Source organism: Mirounga leonina, unplaced genomic scaffold, assembly GCF_011800145.1.
Source record: "Mirounga leonina isolate KUSES-001 unplaced genomic scaffold, KU_Mleo_1.0 Mir_115, whole genome shotgun sequence".
NCBI lineage: Eukaryota > Metazoa > Chordata > Mammalia > Carnivora > Phocidae > Mirounga > Mirounga leonina.
Window position 1 is genome coordinate 54,241,102 of NW_023270268.1, and position 17,660 is coordinate 54,258,761.

Below are 17,660 nucleotides of genomic sequence, written 5' to 3' on the forward strand. Positions count from 1 at the left end.
ATGGGGTAGAAAAGATCTCCTAGTTCTTATTCATTCTTCTAGTTTTTGAACCAGTTTTTCTTACTCCTGACTCTTCATAAGCAGATGTCATGTGTAAAATACCCATGTCTAATGTTGATGAAAATAAAAGTATGGATTTCATACCCACTTTGTTTGTTTGGCTCCCTATTTTCCAAGAACTGACTCTTCTTTCCACTTGCCCTGCCCCTCTTCTTTCTCATCCTCAGTCTCTATCCATGCCAGCATTCGATCACAGTGGGAACACTCCTGTTCTCACAACTTGCCTCCACTCTCTTGGCCCTCGTCATGCACTCAGAGCACCTGAATCAAAGCTGGGCCAGTCACAGTCCCTCTGAGGGCATTTGGAATGTAGACTAGAAATTCTAGGCTTATTTTGCCTCATTTTTGGAACAGAGGAAATGGAAACTCAGATATCAATGGATACTTTCCACCTTATGAACCAGGAAGTAGGCCGAACCGGTGTGTAGTAAGAGAGGAGGAAAAAAGAAGATACAGAGATTGAAGCAGCCACGACGGGGGGTGAGGGGGTGGTGCGCCCTCCTGGCCTGGCAGCGTTCTACCCTTGGGCCATTTGAATCAGCTCTGGTTTTTATGAAAAATTATCTTTTTAAAATTTCAGCTGGTTAGTAATGGTTCCTGTTACTTATAAGAGAAATGTTAACCAGTATGGTGCTTTCTACATGAAACTTTGGGGAATTTCTCTTATTTTCTTGATTATTTTTATTAGACAGCTGTTGTAATAGCTACAAAAGGACTTTCCTCAGAAAATTTTTCTTCCTTTTTTTAAATCTCAGATTTACATGTTTAATCTTTCTTCTTTCCTTGATAGAATCAATATTACGTATCTCTCTGTGGGGGGAGTGCAAAGGGTTGCAGGAAAATCTGAAAAGGCTGGAATGATATGGTCCATATACGTTCTCTAAATAAAGCTCCCTTCAGGAACAAAACTCCTCAAAGAGGAGAAACATCTGGGGATAGAATACAATTTTAGCAGGACACAGCAAAGGCAAAAGAAAAAGAACATCCAGCTTAGGGGCGCCTGGGTGGCTCAGTTGGTTAAGCAACTGCTTTTGGCTCAGGTCATGATCCTGGAGTCCCAGGATCAAGTCCCGCATCGGGCTCCCTGCTCCGCAGGGAGTCTGCTTCTCCCTCTGCCTCTCCCCGCTCCCACCCACCTCATGGCTTGTGCTCTCTCACTCTCTCTCGCAAATAAATAAATAAAATCTTTAAAAAAAAAAAAAAAGAACATCCAGCTTAATAGTGGGATGGAGGTAGGAAGGAACAAATTTCAAAATGTAAGCTTGCCATTTTCTTGCCAATTTTTCATTAGAAAACACATTGAGGGGCACCTGGGTGGCTCAGTCAGTTAGGTGTCTGCTTTTGACTCAGGTCATGATCCCGGTCCTGGGATCGAGCCCCATATCGGGCTCCCTGTTCAGCCTGCTTCTCCCTCTCCCTCTACCCCTTCCCTCTGCTCACATGCTTGCTCTCTATTTCTCATAAATAAATAAATAAAAATTTTTTAAAAAGAAAAACATTGAAACAAGAGAACTCTAGAATTATGTTCTAATATAAACTTATCAAGGTTTCACCTATCTTATCAAAGTTTCACTCTAAAGAGTTAACCAAAACAACATCATTTTTTAAAGCTTAAGAAAACTAACATAGGGGCGCCTGGGTGGCTCAGTCAGTTAAGCGGCTGCCTTCGGCTCAGGTCATGATCCCAGGGTCCTGGGATCGAGCCCCATGTCGGGCTCCCTGCTCAATAGAGAGTCTGCTTCTCCCTCTCCCTCTGCCTGCCTCTCTGCCTACTTGTGCTCTCTCTCTATCTCTCTGTCAAATAAATAAAATCTTTAAAAAAAAAAAAGAAAACTAACATAAAAATTGAGAAAGAGAAAAGATGGAGATTAAGTTCCATCAAAGTTCAGGAAAGAGGGTGCCTGGGTGGCTCAGATGGTTAAGCGTCTGCCTTTGGCTCAGGTCATGATCCCGGGGTCCTGGGATCGAGTCCTGCATTGGGCTCCCTGCTGGGTGCAGAGCCTGCTTCTCCCTCTCCCTCTGCCTTGTGCTCTATCTTGTCTATCTCTCTGTCAAATAAATAAATAAAATCTTAAAAAAAAAAAGTTCAGGAAAGAGAATTTACCTATAAATGATGAAAACTTGCCCAAAAGACATTCTCATAAAGCAGATTAAAAATGATAATCTAATATCTCAACTCAACACAAAGAAAATAATATAACAAATGAAAGAACAAATAAATTTTATTTGAGGTGATAGAACTCAGAAAAGAATTAAAATTATTAAGAAATAAACAAAATGAAAAGGCAACTTATTGAATGGGAGAGGATATTTGCAAATGACATATCCAATAAGGGGTTAATATCCAAACTATATAAAGAACAGATACAACATCATTAACATAAAAAATCTGGTTAAAAAAAATGGGCAGAGGGCCTGAATAGTCATTTTTCCAAAGAAGACATACAGAGGGTGAACAGACACATGAAAAAATGCTCATCACTAATCATCAGGGAAATGCAATTCAAACCACAATGAAATATTACCTCACACCAGTCAGAATGGCTAATATAAAAAAGACAAGGACTAACAAGTGTTGGCAAGGATGTAGAGAAAAAGGAACCCTTGTGCACTGTTAATGGGAATATAAATTGGTGCAGCCACTGTGGAAAACTGTGGAATTTCCTCAAAAAATTAAAAAGAAATACCACATAGCCAAGTAATTTCACTGCTGGGTATTTACCGAAAGAAAACAAAACACTAATTCAAAAGGATGTAGGCACTCCTTTGTTTATTGACACATTATTTACAATAGCCAGATCCAAAAGACTTGGAAACAACATAAGTGTCCATTGATAGATCAGTGGATAAAAATGTGGTATGTGTATACAATGGAATATTACTCAGCCATAAAAAAGAATGAAATCTTCCATTTGCAACAACATGGATGGACTTAGAGTATATTACTCTAAGTGAAATAAGTCACACAGAAAGACAAATACCACATGATTTCATTTATATGTGAAATCTAAAAAAACAAATGAACAAGCAAAAAAAACAAAACAGAAACAGACTCAAATACAGAGAACAAACTGGTGAGTGCTGTAGGGGAGAGAGGGAGAACAAAATGGGTGAAGGTATTAAGAGGGACAAACTTCCAGTTATAAAATAAATAAGGAATGAAAAGTATAGCATAGGCAATATAGTCAATAATACGGAAATAACTGTGTGGTGACAAATGGTTAACTACTCTTAATGTGGTGAGCATTGCATAATATATAGACTTCTCTAATCACTGTGTTGTACACCTGAAACTAATAGAACATTGTATGTCAGTTAAGCATCTGCCTTCAGTCTGGTCATGATCCTGGGGTCCTGGGATCAAGCCCCACGTCGGGCTCCCTGCTCAGTGGGGAGCCTACTTCCTCCTCTGCTTGCCACTCTCCCTGCTTGTGCTCTCTCTCTCTGACAAATAAGTAAATAAAATCTTTAAAAACAAATAAAATTACTCAATGGAATAAAAAAATAGAATTCTGCTGTTAAGGTGACTTAGGTCTAACAAATTATGTTCTGGGTGACTCTTAGTCCAAAATTTCAAATTCCTTGGAAGATTTGATTGGCTCAGCTTAGGCTGGGTATCAGTCCCAGAATTGACGATCTATTCTGGGGGGACAAGTTTATGTATTATGGATAGGACTGATGAATGGTCAACCTTGTATATCAAGGGAAGTTTCCAAAGAAACAAAGTATTGCAAGCTGAGCAGTACTTTGAAAACTGTCTTCTCCACTACGCCCACCAACCCATTTCATACATCTGAAGTTTTCCTATCTCTGCGTGTTGAAATTCTCCCACACACAATTGCAGCCATCCCTTTCCAATAGAAGATGATACAAACTTGTTTCCCTTCATTCATCTAGAGGAAATGCCATAGGAAACATACACCTGTAAGCCAAGGATTTCCTAGAGCATGCTTATTCCTCTAGTTCTGTCAAAATATCCTTATATATTCTACAGCCCATGAATTAGCTGGAAAAATTTATCTTTTGTTAAATGTTTATTTAGATTGCTAAAAAGAATCATTTTCATTAACAAGAGTATTGCTTACTCTAGGGGGCCTGGGTGGCTCAGTTAATTAAGTCTCTGACTTCAGCTCAGGTCATGATCTCAGGGTCCTGGGATCATGCCCTTCCCCTCTTCTGGGCTCTGTGCTCAGTCGGGAGTCTGCTTGTCCCTCTTCCTCTGCCCCTCCCCCCCGCTTGTTCTTGTGTGCCCAGGCTTTCTCTCTCTCTCTCAAGTAAATAAATAAAATATTTTTTTAAAAAAGAGTATTGCTTACTCTAAATCTTTATTTAATTTTACTTGAAATCTGCTGGCTGTCACTCATTAACCAATTCTCTGCTCATTTATTTATTCCTAAAAGGTACTAATTAGATATATATTAACAGGAATATGTTTTTAATTTTTGAATTAATGAATTCACTGAAATGCTTTCTTTAGATCTGCTTTACTAGTAACCCAACATTTTTCCTTTATTTTGTTAATTTGCACAAAATAGAATAAACTGTACTCTTAGAAACCGCAATTATGATGAGTGTTATCCAAATGGAGTCAGGATGTAATGTCCCAAATTAAATATTTTATTCAACTAAGATTAGTTCCTTTTTTGCAAATGATGATTTGCTGTTCTAATTCTGTCAAATGCATGATTACCAACTATCATTTTCAGACATTAAATGCAATTGCATGTGGGATGCCTGGCTGGCTCAGTTGGTGGAACATGCAACTCTTGATCTCAAGGTCAGGAGTTCGAGCCCCATGTTGAGGGTGGAGATTGCTTGGGGAAAAAAAAGGGAAATGAAATTTCTCTCTCTCTCTCTCTCTCTCTATAGGAATAGCACTTCTCAGAAATAAAATCTATAGATTTAAAAATTAGAATATAATTGATGTTGTACCCTGTCTCATTCTACTATTTTTTATCCATAAATCCATAGCTGTATAGTTTATAAGCTCTGTCTAATTCAATAAGAGATGAATATCTAATAAATCTTTTATTTTTATATTGATCCTTTTTCTTTTTTTTTTTTTTTGAAGATTTTATTTTTTCATTTGACACAGAGAGAGAGAGAGCAGGAACACAAGCAGGGGAGTGGGAGAGGGAGAAGCAGGCTTCCCATGGAGCAGGGAGTCTGATGTGGGGCTCGATCCCAGGACCCTGGAATCATGACCTCAGCCGAAGGCAGACGCTTAACGATTAAGCTACCCAAGTGCCCCTATATTGATTATTTTTCATCAAAAATTTTTTTGTATGTATGTTGTTTTGATCATTTGTGTTTACATAATAATTGTAAGGTTGATTCAATGTAGGAGACATTTTTTTAACCTTAGAGTCTTGTGTTCCAGAGAATTTAAAAACATTAATTTCAGTGTATATACGTATTTTTGTGACACAGAGTAGGAAAGAACGGTCAATGTAAGACACTCAAGCATAAAAATATAATACATGAGGATAAAATTTTGTGAGGGGAGTAGAATGCAAATATGAATTCAAGGAGAAAACACATGACGTAGAACTTTTGACTGTTAAAAAAGAACTTGTTCGGGCGCCTGGGTGGCTCAGTTGGTTAAGCAACTGCCTTCGGCTCAGGTCATGATCCCAGGGTCCTGGGATCGAGTCCCACATCAGACTCCCCCTACTGTGCGGGGAGCCTGCTTCTCCCTCTGCCTCTGCCTGCCACTCCCCCTGCTTGTGCTCTCTCTCTCTCTCTGTCAAATAAATAAATAAATAAATAAATAAAATCTTTAAAAAAAGAACTTGTTCAAAACTGCTGGTTACCAGAGGGGAAGTGGGGATGGGGGATGGGTGAAATAGGTGAAGGGGATTAAGAGTATGGTTATCATCATGAGCACTGAAAAGTGTATGGAATTGTTGAATCACTATATTGTACACTTGAAGCTAATATAACACTGTATGTTAACTACACTGGAATTAAAAAGAGAAATTGCTCATATATTTTTTAATGGATGCTAGTAGCTTTCAAATTGCTGTAAAGTTTCTATTGAATTTATTTAAAAGAATAATGCATCTTATTTTTTTAATGTAAATATATATAATATGTCACAAATTATAACCACTTAAACTTATGCTGAAAAATTTTAGGTTACTTAAAATCATACAACAATGTTTTTTAAATATTCTTTTGAAGAATTACAGCAAAGAAGTTTGGAGGCTACTGCTATAAACAGCAACAGGGAAAAGAGGAAAGAGATTAAAGATTCTGTTTAAATTATGCTAATTCTTAAAAAGAATAAGGGAAAGGGGCAATTATTTAATCTTCTGGCACTACTTTCGGATGCCAGGCAGAAGCCTGAAGTCTGAAGAAGAAGTGAAAGCTATTACCTTCCCTTTAGAGGCAAGAACCAGAAGTCGAGTCCATCACTTCCTTCTTTCCACTAACCTTTAGTTCATAGCCGTAGACAGTTGGAAGGGAGGCTGGACAATGTAATTATTCTGATGGCCAGTTGCCCAACCAAGAAAATACAGTACAGGCCTTGTTCTCATGCATAAGTGGTCAGGCAGCTTTAGCTTGGTGTTAATGATTTCCCTCCTTTATCCATTCTACTGTTTATTCTTTATAGCCAGAGTACATGATAGGAACAGCAGGAGCATTATACTACTGCTTGACATTTTTTTGCCATTAAACAAATTTTTGTTTAGAGGCGATATTGACTAAGAAAGCATGTTGGTATGGGATGTTCAATAAGTGAACAGATGTTAGTACTGGCAGAGGAATGATGGATAGGGGAAGCCTATTCAAATGCACATTTAAGCATTTATTCTTGTTATAGTCTACATGATGAAAGGAGTCAAATAAAATCAGCCTGACAACAGGTAACTAGCTGTCAGGACCCTAGAGGAATGGTACCATCCTGGTGTCAGGGTTTGCTACCCTGGTAGAAAATTAGGTAGTCAACAGTGGCAGGGTTGGCCTCTGTGAGGGAAGATCCTTTATTGAGTCCATGCATACGCTGTCCCTATCTAATACTATTGGTATTAGATAATTATCTAACAGACAAGTACTTTTTGTCTGTTAGATAATTGAAGATGCACCCAGCAGGTTGAGGAAAAAGGATAACTGACATCCACAGAAACAGTACTCCTATGTATATGGTCATTAAGAGCCTTTTTCTACCCCCATGGCCTTGCGTGATGAGTTAAATGGGATATGTATTAGTGAGTGATCTGTTTGCTTTGTAGTAAGATCCAAATTAATGGTGGCTTAAGTAAGACAGAAGTTTAAGTCTCCCATAATAGTTTAAACATCAACAGTCTGGGGTTGCTATGGTATTGAGGATCCAGATTCATTCTAATTGCTCTGTCATCTCTAGAATATTGCTTGCATGCTTATGGTGTTTCACAGTCATCATTACATTCACATGTCAGGCAGAAGTCTGATGTCTGAAGAAGGGAGAGTGAAAGCTAACTATCTGCCTTTAGAGGCAAGATCCAGAAGTCCCTTCTTCTATCCACTAAAACCCAGCTCATAGCTGTAGATAACTACAAGGCAGGCTGGAAAATTCAGTTCCTCAGTTATTTCAAGGGCTTACTCATCACATGCAGTCATGACAACTCTATTGGACAGCATAGGCAAAAAATTTGCATCGCTGTAGAAAGTAACATTGAACAGTGTTGCCTTGGGTCAAACTACAGTTTATAGGAAGTATGAAAGCTAGAAGAACAAATTAAATGATGCCATGAGGAAACAATCAGCCAAACTCTAAATTCTTGATCCAGTTTTATCAATTAAATGATATTTTAAAAGGGTTTTAAGAGACATAGCATTCAAAGGTGATTAGTAATTTTGAATCTTGATTGGAACAACTAATTATAAAAAAGACAATTTTGAGATAAGAAAATATGAGTATATACTGTATATTAGATGCTATTAAGGTAATATTGCTTATTTTTAACGATATAACAATGGCATAGTGGCAAAGGCATACTAAAATATCTGGGATTTGCTTTAAAAATATTTAAACAAAAAGCAAAATAATGGAGAGGGATAGGGAAATGAGATTGGAAACATTTTAATAATTGCTAGTTATATAATAAGTACATGAGAATTCACAGTAAATGATATTCATAATAAAAATTAAAAAAGGAAATAAAGGTGGCAGCTACTAATATGTCCAAGCTGACTATTGCTATACAGGAACAAAGCCTTGAGTTGCCAAATCTCTACATTTTTCAAAGAAGTGAAAACTCCACATTTTTTTAAAAATAAAATCTCTTGATTTCATAAAACAACATCAGTGTGGCCAAACAAAATATATCAGTGGGCTGGAATTTGTCCTTAACCATCTGTTTCTCTCTAGGAAAAACTTGTTTTGTTAATGAGCTGTTTCCCCCCAAATTTAGAGTGTGTTCAAGCTTTTGAATAACTTCTGGAAACCAGTGGTTAATGGTTCCATGTCTGGGGACTCAGAGATGAGTGACACATTGCTACTATCCAAATGGAGCTCTGAGTCTTGTCAGGGGAAGGGCATGTAGCCAAAGGCTTAGATCACAACATAAGTGTATGCAGAGAGGAGCAGGCAGAGATGCAGTATTAGTCCTGCCATGGTGTCATGAGCTGAATTTTGTCCCCCCTCCCAACACACAAAGTCATATTTTGAAGTCCTAATCCTCAGTACCTCAGAATGTGACTTTATTTGGAGATAGGGACTTTGAGGAGTTAATTAAGTTGAAATCGAGTCATTAGGGTGGGCTGTTATCCAATATAACTGATGTCCTTATCAGAATAGATTAGGAAGAGAGCCAGGGAAAATGGCAGAGTAGGAGGATCCTGAATTCACATCCTCCCACATACACACCAAGGCAACAACTACGTGTAATGCAACTCTAAAAATGACCTGAAGATTGGCAGAACAGACTATCCACAGCTAAAGACATAAAGAGAAGACTACATCAAGAAGGGTGGGAGAGGCAGAGAGGCTGTTGCCAACCAAACCCATGGTGTGGCAACCCACAAGTGGGAGGAATATCACAGGCACAGAGGAGTGAGGGGATCAAGTCCCACATTGGGCACCCCCAGCCCTGGGAACCTGCAATAGGAAGATGAGCTCCCAGAATGTCTGGCTTTGGAAATCAGCAGGGCTTAACTCTGGAAGAACTAGATAGCTATAACTCTGCTCTTAGAGAGCCAGTGCACTGTATCACTTGGTCAGAGACCTAGCATAGAAGCAGCAATTTGAAAAGCACCTGGGTTATATGAGAAAGATTTGTTGAATAATTTTAGGACATATGCCAGAGGGGCAGGAATCAGCAGAAGCTTTCTCTGGGAATGGAAGGGCTAGTGGGTACCATTTTTCTTGCCTTCCTTCCACGTTTCTAATCAAACACCTGTGGGAGGCAGTTATGACATTCTCCATTTACCTTGCTTGCCCCACCCCAGCTTTCTCCTTCAGACCTGCCCCACCCAACCTGCCTGCTATGGCAGGTGTCCAAAGTGGCTCCCACGTTGCCACACTTAGCAAGCAACCTCAGCTGAGATTGACGTCCTCCTGGAGTGACTACCACCTGCCACACCCAGTGGGCAGTCCTAGTGGAGACTTTCACCTTGTCCAGAGTGACTCCTGCCCACGGAGAGGGGAGCTAGCCTCACCAACCAGCACTCCTGCACTAGCCGTAGCTGGGCCTTTCAGCCAGCAGTGTAGGAGTAGGGCTAATACCTGGCCAGGAATGTGCACAAATCATTCCTAGCCAGTTACTGCTAACAGCCAGGCTAGGGGCAGCCCCACCCACCAGTTTGCCCACAGCAGTTGTAGCCCACCCACAATAGGAGAGCTCACGCAGCCCACACAGTGGACACTCCTGGAGCACCAGATTCTGGTGACCAGGGGGGATTGCACTATTGGGCACCACAGGACTTCTTCACAGGCCACCACTTTCAAGACAAGGAGATGTAGCTGACCTACCTAATCTATAGAAACAAACAGACAAAATGAAGAGATGGAGGAATATGTTTCAGATAAAAGAACAAGACAAAAGCCTAGAAAAAGAGCTCAATGAAATAATGCAATCTACCAGATAAAGAGTTCAAAGTAATGTTCATAAAGATACTCAACAGACTTGAGGGAAGAGTGAATTAACTCAATGAGAACTTCAACAAAGAAATAAAAAAATATAAAAAAAGAACCAGTCAGAGTTGAAGAAAACAATAAATGAGTTGAAAAACACATTAGAGTGAATAATAGATTAGAGGATGCAGAAGAACAGATCAGCAATCTGAAGACAGGATAGTTGAAAGCAACCAATCCGAACAGAAAAAAAAAAAAAAAAAAAAAAGAAGTAAAAAGTGAGGATAGGTTAGGATGGAACAACACCAAGCATGCTAACATTTGCATTTTAGGGGCCCCAGAAGGAGAAGACAGAGAGAAGGGGCAGGAAATTTATTTGAAGAGTAATAGCTGAAAACTTTCTAACCTGGGGGAGGAAATAGACATCCAGGTAGTAAAGGCAGTAGATCAATCACTTATAATGCTAGTATGAAGGTTAGAAGACAGACATAGTAAAATCCATTATATCTACCAAAATTACTGAAGGGATACATAAAACAAAGATGTAAAATATGGCAACAAATACATAAAATGTGGAGGAGGGAAAATATAGTACATTTAGAATGTGCTCGAACTTAAGCAACTATCAACTTAATATAGACTGCTATATACATAGAATGTTATATATGAACCTCCTGGTAACCAAAATGCAAAAACCTATAATAGACACACACACACATGCAATAAAGAGAAAGGAATTCCAGCATAATACTAAAGAAAGTCATCAAACCTCAAGGGAAGAGAGTAAGAGAAGAAGGAACAGAGAACTACAAAAGCAATCAGAAAACAATTAAGAAAATGGCAATAAATACATACCTATCAAAAATTACCTTGTATATAAATGGACTAAATGCTCCAATCAAAAGAAATAGGGTGAATTTAGTGGATTAAAATACAAGACTCATCTATATGCTGCTTACCAGAGACTCACTTTAGACCTAAAGACACATACAGACTGAAAGTGAAGGGATGGAATCACAGATCTGTACCTCTGAAACAAATAATACATTATATGTTAAAAAAGAAGAAGAAGAAGAAAGAAGAAGAAGAAGAAGAAGAAGAAGAAGGAGAAGGAGAAGAAGATAGCAGGAGAGGAAGAATGAAGGGGGGGAAATCGGAGGGGAGATGAACCATGAGAGACGATGGACTCTGAAAAACAAACTGAGGGTTCTAGAGGGGAGGGGGGTGGAAGGATGGGTTAGCTTGGTGATGGGTATTAAAGAGGGCACGTTCTGCATGGAGCACTGGGTGTTATACGCAAATAATGAATCATGGAACACTACATCAAAGACTAATGATGTAACGTATGGTGATTAACAACATAATAATAATAAAAAAGAAAGTGAAGGGATGGAAAAAGATATTCCATGCAAATGTAAACAAAACAAAACAAAACAAAAACAAAAACTGAGGTAGCAATACTTATATCAGACAAAATAGACTAAACAAAGACTGTAACAAGAAACAAAGAAGGGCACTACATAACGATAAAGGGAATAATCTAGCAAGAGTATATAACAATTATAAATATCTATGTACCCAGCATAGGATCACTTAAATATATAAAGCAAATATTAACAGACATAAAGGGAGAAAATGAGAGTACTACAATAATAGTAGAGGACTTTAACAACCTACTTGCATTAATGGATAGATTATCTAGACAGAAAATCAACAAGGAAACAGTGGCTTTGAACAATACATTAGACCAGATGGAATCAACAAATAATAGTGAACATTTCATCCAAAGAGCATAATACACATTCTTTTCAAGGCACATGGAACATTTTCAGGATAGCTCACATATTAGGCTACAAAATAAGTCTCAATAAATTGAAGAAGGTTGAAATCATATTAAGCATCTTTTCCAACCACAATATCATGAAACCAGAAATCAATTACAAGAAAAAAAAATTGGAAAAAATACAAACACATGGAGAACTATGTGACTCATCTATAACAGCATGCTACTCAACAACCAATGGGTCAACAAAAAAACCAAAGACATAAAAAAATACATGGAGACAAATGAAAATGGAAACACAACAGTTCAATATCTTTGGGACACAGCAAAAACAGTTTTAAGAGGGAAGTTTATAGTAATACAGACCTACCTCAAGAAACAAGAAAAATTTCAAATAAGCAATCTAACCTTACACCTAAAGGATCTGGAAAAGGAATGACAAACAAAGCCCAAAGTTGGTAGAAGGAAGGAAATAATAAAAACCAGAACAGAAATTTATAAAATGAGACTAAAAAAAAAAATAGAAAAGATAAATGAAACTAAGAACTGGTTCTTTGAAAAAATAAAATTGATAATGCTTTAGCCAGACTCATCAAGAAAAAAAAAAAAAAAGCAAGGGCTCAAATAAAATGAAAAATGAAAGAGAAGGGCACCTCGATGGCTCAGTTGGTTAAGCGTCTGACTCTTGGTTTCAGTTCAGGTCGTGATCTCAGGGTCATGAGATCGAGCCCTGCATGGGGCTCTGTGCTCAAAGTAGAGTCTGCTTGATATTCTCTCCCTCTCTCTCCCCCTCTATCCTCCCCTCGCTTGTGATCTCTCTCTCTAAAATAAATATGGGGTGCCTGGGTAGCTCAGATGGTTAAGTGTCTGTCTTTGGCTCAGGTCATGATCCCAGGTTCTGGGATCAAGCCCCACGTTGGGCTCTCTGCTCGGCCCGGAGCCTCCTTCTCCCTCTTCCTCTGCCTCTCCCCCTGCTCGTGCTCTCTCTCTCTCTGTATCTCTGTGTCTCGAATGAATAAATAAAATCTTGGAAAAAAAATAAAGTATCAGGGTGTCATGTTATCATTAAAAAATAAATAAATAAACAAACAAACAAATAAATAAAATCTTGAAAAAAATTTAAAAATAAATGAAAGAGAAGAAGTTACAACTGACACCACAGACATACAAAGGATTATGAGACTACTACAAAAAAATATATGCCAACAAGTTGGACAACCTAGAAGAAATTGATAAACTCTTAGAAATATACAATCTTCTGAGACTGAATCAGGAAGTAATAGAACTGACTGATTACTAGTAATGAAATTGAATCAGTAATTAAAAAAAAAAAACGTCCGAACAAAATAATCCGAGACCAAATGGCTCCACAAGTGAATTCTACCAAAATTTTTTTAAATTTTAATTATTTATTTAAATTCAATTAGTTAACATATAATGTATTACTGGTTTCAGAGGTGGAGGTGAGTGATTCATCGGTCTTATATAATACCCAGTGCTCATTACATCATGTGCCCTCCTTGATTTCCATCACCTAGTTACTCCATCCCCCACACCCCTCCCCTCCAGCAAACCTCAGTTTGTTTCCTATGATTAAGACCATCTCTTACAGTCTGTCTCGCTCTCTGATTTTGTCTTTTATTTTTTTCCTCTCTTCCCCTATGATCCTCTGTTTTCTTTCTTAAATTCTACATATGAGTGAGATCATATGATAATTGTCTTTCTCTGACTGACTTATTTCACTTAGCATAATACCCTCTAGTTCCATCCACATCATTGCAAATGGCATGATTTCAGTTTTTTTGATGGCTGAGTAGTATTCCATTATACACACACACAACACACACACACACACAACACACACACACACACACCACATCTTTTTTATCCAGTCACCTGTTGATGGACATCTGGGCTTTTTCCATAGTTTGGCTATTGTGGACGTTGCTACTATAAACATTGGGGTGCACATGCCCCTTCAGATCACTACATTTGTATCTTTGTGGTAAATCCCTAGTAGTTCATTTGCTAGGTCGTAGGGTAACTCTACTTTCAACTTTGTGAGGAACCTCCATACTGTTTTCCAGCTTGCATTCCCACCAACAGCATAGGAGGGTTTCCCTTTCTCTGCATCCTCGCCAACATCTGTCATTTCCTGTGGTTAATTTTAGCATTCTGACCAGTGTGAGGTGGTATCTCATCGTGGTTTTGATTTGTAGTTCCCTGATGACAAGTCATGTTGAGCATTTTTTCATGTGTCTGTTTTTTGCCATTTGTATGGCTTCTTTAGAGAAATGTCTGTTCATGTCTTCTGCCCATTTCTTGACTGGATTTTTTGTTCTTTGGGTGTTGAGTTTGATAAGTTCTTTATAGATTTTGGATACTAGCCCTTTATCTGATAAGACATTTACAAATATCTTCTCCCATTCTGTCAGTTGTTTTTTGATTTTGTTGACTGTTTCCTTTGCTGTGCAAAAGTTTTTATCTTGATGAAGTCCCATAGTTCATTTCTGCCTTTGTTTCCCTTGCCTTTGGAGATCTGTCGAGCAAGAAGTTGCTGTGGCTGAGGTCATAGAGGTTGCTGCTTGTGATCTCCTCTAGGATTTTGATGGATTCCTGTCTCACATTTAGGTCTTTCATCCATTTGAGTCTATCTTTGTGGATGGTGTAAGGAAATGGTCCAGTTTTATTCTTCTACATGAGGCTGTCCAATTTTCCCAGCACCATTTGTTGAAGAGACTGTCCTTTTTCCATTGGGTATTCTTCCTGCTTTGTCGAAGATTAGTTGACCATAGAGTCAAGATTCTCTGTTCTGTTCATTGATCTATGTGTCTGTTTTTGTGCCAGTACCATACTGTCTTGATGATGACAGCTTTGTAGACAGAACTTGAAGTCCAGGATTGTGATCCTACCAGCTTTGGTTTTCTTTTTTCTACTAAACATTTTAAAAAAGAGTTAACTTCTATCCTTCTCAAACTATTCTAAAAAAAATAGAAGAGGAAGGAATGTTAATTCATTCTATAAACCCACTATTACCCTGATACCAAAACCAGACAAAGACACTACAAAAAAAAAAAATTATAGATCAATATCCCTGATGGACAGAGATGCAAAAATCCTCAACAAAATATTGGCAAACTGAATTCAATAATACATTAAGAGGATCATTCACCACGATCAAGTAGGATTTATTCCAGGGATGCAGGGATGGTTCAATATCCACAAATCAATCAACATGATATACCGCATGAATAAAATGAAGGATAAAAATCATATAATCATCTTAATAAATGCAGAAAAAGCATTTAATAAAATTCAGTATCATTCATGATAAAAAGCTCTCCACAAAGTAGGTGAATGTATCTCAACATAATAAAGGTCATGTATGACAAACTCAGAGCTAACATCATACCTCATTGTAAAAAGCTGAAAGCTTTTCCTCTAAGATCAGGAATAAGACAAGGATGCCCACTGTCACCACTTTTATTCAACATAGTACTGTAAGTCCTAGCCACATCAATCAGACAAGAAAAATAAGTAAATCATCCACATTGGTAAGGAAAAAGTAAAACTGTCACTATTAGTAGATGATATGAAAACCCTAAAGATTCCACCAAAAAACTATTGGAACTAGTTAATGAATTCAGTAAAGTGGCAGGATACAAAATCAATATACAGAAATCTGTTGCATTTCTATGCCCTAATTACAAAGTAGCAGAAAGAGAAATTAAGAAACCAGTCCCATTTACAATTGCATCAAAAAGAATAAAATGCCTAGTAATAAATTTAAGAAAGGAAGTGAAAGACCTGTACTCTGAAAACTAAGATATTGATGAAAGAAATTGAGGAGGACACAAATAAATGGAAAGATACATCATCTTGGTAGAATTAATATTGTTGGGGGAGCCTGGGTGGCTCAGTCTGTTAAGCGTTCAACTTTTGATTTCAGGTCAGATCATGATCTCAGAGTCATAAGATGGAGCCCTGCATCAGGCTCTGTGCTGGGCGTGGAGTCTGCTTATGATTCTCTCTCTCCCTCTCCTTTTGCCCCTCCCCCACCTCTCTAAAAAAAACCCAAACTCAAATGGATTAAAGCCCTAACTGTGAGACCTAAAACCATAAAACTCCTAAATGAGAACATAGGCAGTAAAAACTTGGACATTGGTGTTCACAATATTTTTCTGGATATGTCTCCTCAGGCAAGGGGAACAAAAGCGAAAATAAACAGTTGGGATTACATCAAACTAAAGAACTTTTGCACAATGAAGGAAATGATCAAAAAAAGGAAAAGTCAACCTACTGAATGGGAGAAGATATCTGATAAGGGGTTAATATCCAAAATATATAAAGAACTCATAAAACCCAACACAGATTTAAAAAAAAAAAAACACCCACAAATAATACAATTAGAAAATGGGCAGAGGGTCCTCACTTTGGCAGCACATATACTAAAATTGGAACAATACAGAGAAGATTAGCATGGCCCTGTGCAAGGATGACACGCAAACTCATGAAGCATTCCATATTTTTTAAAACATGGGCAATAAAAAATATTACAAAAAAAAATGGTCAGAGGACCTAAATAGACATTTTTCCAAAGACATACAGATAGCCAACAGATACATGAAAAGATGTTCAACACCACTAATCATCAGGGAAATGCAAATCAAAACAATAATGAGAAAACAAAACAAAGAAAACAAAACCATAATGAGATATCACCTTACACCTGTCAGAGTGGCTACTATCAAAACCAACAAGAAATAACAAGTGTTGGTGAGAATGTGGAGAAAAAGGAACCCTCATGCTCTGTTGGTGGAAATATAAATTGGTGCAGCCACAGTGGAAAATATTATGCAGTTTCCTCAAAAAATTAAAAAGAGAAATACCATACAACCCAGTAATTCTACTTCTGGGTATTTACCAAAGAAAACAAAAACACTAATTCAAAAAGATATATGCATCCCTATATTTACCACAGCATGATTTACCATAGCCACAATTTGGAAGCAACCTAAGTGTCCATCAATAGATGTATGGAAAAAGAAGAAGTGATATATATACACAATGGAATATTATCAGTCATTAGAGAAATGAAACCTTGCCATTTGCAACAACATGGATGGACCTAGAGCATATTATACTAAGTGAAATAAGTCAGACAAAAGACAAATTCTATATGATTGCACTCATATGTGGAGTCTAAAAAATAAACAAAAAGCAGAAACAGACACATAAATACAGAGAACAAACTCATGGTTGCCAGAGGGCAGGGGGTGGGGGGAGGGGCAAAATAGTTGAAGATGATTAAGAGATACAAACTTCCAGTTATAAAATAAAGAAGTCATGGGGATGGAAAGCACAACATTATATAGTCAATAACATTGTAATAGTGTCATATGGTGACAGATAGTAACTACACTTTTCATAGTGAGCATTTTGTAATGTATATAATTATCAAATCACTTTGTTGTATACCTGAAAGTAATATAATTGTAATACTATATGTCAATTATACTTCAATTAAAAACAAAGAAGCTGGTCATCCAAATGACTTGTTTAAACAAACAAATTTTTTAAGAAGGAGAAGAGATTAGGATACAGACACACACACACACACACAGATGACCATGTGAAGACATAGCCAGTAGACAGCTATCTGCAAGCCAAGGAGAGAAACCTTGGAATTAAACAGGCAACATCTTGATCTTGGGTTTCTAGTCTCCAGCCTTGTAAGAAAATAAATCTCTGTTGTTTAAA

The 17,660-nt window shown here is 37.7% G+C and overlaps 1 non-coding gene across 1 annotated transcript; it reads left to right on the top strand.

The window, feature by feature from the left end:
* The first annotated feature begins 16,324 nt into the window (after nt 1-16,324).
* On the top strand, nt 16,325-16,430 carry LOC118007150. The gene has a single exon (XR_004678285.1). It is a non-coding gene; the product is annotated as a U6 spliceosomal RNA (small nuclear RNA).
* Nucleotides 16,431-17,660: the final 1,230 nt, after the last annotated feature.